Below are 2,799 nucleotides of genomic sequence, written 5' to 3'. Positions count from 1 at the left end.
AAAAACTACATACTCAGATCTTCACCAAACGTTGCAGGGATACTTTGCATGTCAAGACACGTGGAAAAAACGTACAAAACAAGAGATTGGTAATATCAAGATTTTGGACGAATTTTTTAAGAATTTTCAAATTTTCAGAAAGGAGGTTCCATATAAGGTCAAAAACTACATACTCAGATCTTCACCAAACTTTGCAGGGATACATTGGATGTCAAGACACGTGGAAAAAACGTACAAAACAAGAGATTGGAGACATCAAGATTTTGGACGAATTTTTTAAGAATTTTCAAATTTTCAGATGGGAGGTTCCAGATAAGGTCAAAAACGACATACTCAGATCTTCACCAAACGTTGCAGGGATACTTTGCATGTCAAGACACGTGGAAAAAACGTACGAAACAAGAGACTGGGGACATCAAGATTTTGGACGAATTTTTTAAGAATTTTCAAATTTTTAGAAAGGAGGTTCCATATAAGGTCAAAAACTACATACTCAGATCTTCACCAAACATTGCAGGGATACATTGGATGTCAAGACACGTGGAAAAAACGTACAAAACAAGAGATTGGAGACATCAAGATTTTCCACGAATTTTTTAAGAATTTTCAAATTTTCAGATGGGAGGTTCTAGATAAGGTCAAAAACTACATACTCAGATCTTCACCAAACGTTGCAGGGATACATTGGATGTCAAGACACGTGGAAAAAACGTACAAAACAAAGGGATTGGAGACATCAAGATTTTGGACGAATTTTTTAAGAATTTTCAAATTTTCAGAAAGGAGGTTCCATATAAGGTCAAAAACTACATACTCAGATCATCACCAAACTTTGAAGGGATACATTGGATGTCAAGACACGTGGAAAAAACGTACAAAACAAGAGATTGGAGACATCAAGATTTTGGACGGATTTTTTAGGAATTTTCAAATTTTCAGATGGGAGGTTCCAGATAAGGTCAAAAACTACATACTCAGATCTTCACCAAACTTTGCAGGGATACATTGGATGTCGAGACACGTGGAAAAAACGTACAAAACAAGAGATTGGAGACATCAAGATTTTGGACGAATTTTTTAAGAATTTTCAAATTTTCAGATGGGAGGTTCCAGATAAGGTCAAAAACGACATACTCAGATCTTCACCAAACTTTTCAGGGATACATTGGATGTCAAGACACGTGGAAAAAACGTACAAAACAAGAGATTGGATACATCAAGATTTTGGACGAATTTTTTAAGAATTTTCAAATTTTCGGATAGGAGGTTCCATATAAGGTCAAAAACTACATACTCAGATCTTCACCAAACTTTGCAGGGATACATTAGATGTCAAGACACGTTTAAAAAACATACAAAACAAGAGATTGGGGTCATCAAGATTTTGGACGGATTTTTTAGGAATTTTCAAATTTTCAGTTGGGAGGTTCCAGATAAGGTCAAAAACGACATGCTCAGATCTTCACCAAACTTTTCAGGGATACATTGGATGTCAAGACACGTGGAAAAAACGTACAAAACAAGAGATTGGGGACATCAAGATTTTGGACGAATTTTTTAAGAATTTTCAAATTTTCAGAAAGGAGGTTCCATATAAGGTCAAAAACTACATACTCAGATCTTCACCAAACTTTGCAGGGATACATTGGATGTCAAGACACGTGGAAAAAACGTACAAAACAAGAGATTGGAGACATCAAGATTTTGGACGAATTCTTTAAGAGTTTTCAAATATTCAGATATGAGGGTCCAGATAAGGTCAAAAACTACATACTCAGATCTTCACCAAACTTTGCAGGGATACATTGGATGTCAAGACACGTGGAAAAAACGTACAAAACAAGAGATTGGAGACATCAAGATTTTGGACGAATTTTTGAGGAATTTTCAAATTTTCAGAAATGAGGTTCCAGATATGGTCAAAAACTACATACTCAGATCTTCACCAAACGTTGCAGGGATACTTTGCATGTCAAGACACGTGGAAAAAACGTACAAAACAAGAGAATGGAGACATCAAGATTTTCGACGAACTTTTTAAGAATTTTCAAATTTTCAGATGGGAGGTTCCAGATAAGGTCAAAAACGACATACTCAGATCTTCACCAAACTTTGCAGGGATACTCTGCATGTCAAGACACGTGGAAAAAACGTACAAAACAAGAGATTGGAGACATCAAGATTTTCGACGAATTTTTTAAGAATTTTCAAATTTTCAGAAAGGATGTTCCAGATAAGGTCAAAACCGACATACTCAGATCTTCACCAAACTTTGCAGGGATACATTGGATGTCAAGACACGTGGAAAAAACGTACAAAACAAGAGATTGGAGACATCAAGATTTTGGACGATTTTTTTAAGAATTTTCAAATTTTCAGATAGGAGGTTCCAGATAAGGTCAAAAACTACATACTCAGATCTTCACCAAGCTTTGCAGGGATACATTGGATGTCAAGACACGTGGAAAAAACGTACAAAACAAGAGATTGGAGACATCAAGATTTTGGACGAATTTTTGAGGAATTTTCAAATTTTCAGAAATGAGGTTCCAGATAAGGTCAAAAACTACATACTCAGATCTTCACCAAACTTTGCAGGGATACATTGGATGTCAAGACACGTGGGAAAAACGTACAAAACAAGAGATTGGAGACATCAAAATTTTGGACGAATTTTTTAACAATTTTCAAATTTTCAGATAGGAGGTTCCAGATAAGGTCAAAAACTACATACTCAGATCTTCACCAGACTTTGCAGGGATACATTGGATGTCAAGACACGTGGAAAAAACGTACAAA

Source organism: Lepisma saccharinum, unplaced genomic scaffold, assembly GCF_977018435.1.
Source record: "Lepisma saccharinum unplaced genomic scaffold, izLepSacc3.1 HAP1_SCAFFOLD_105, whole genome shotgun sequence".
NCBI lineage: Eukaryota > Metazoa > Arthropoda > Insecta > Zygentoma > Lepismatidae > Lepisma > Lepisma saccharinum.
The sequence above is the reverse complement of the archived record's forward strand: the minus strand, read 5'-3'. Positions refer to the sequence as shown.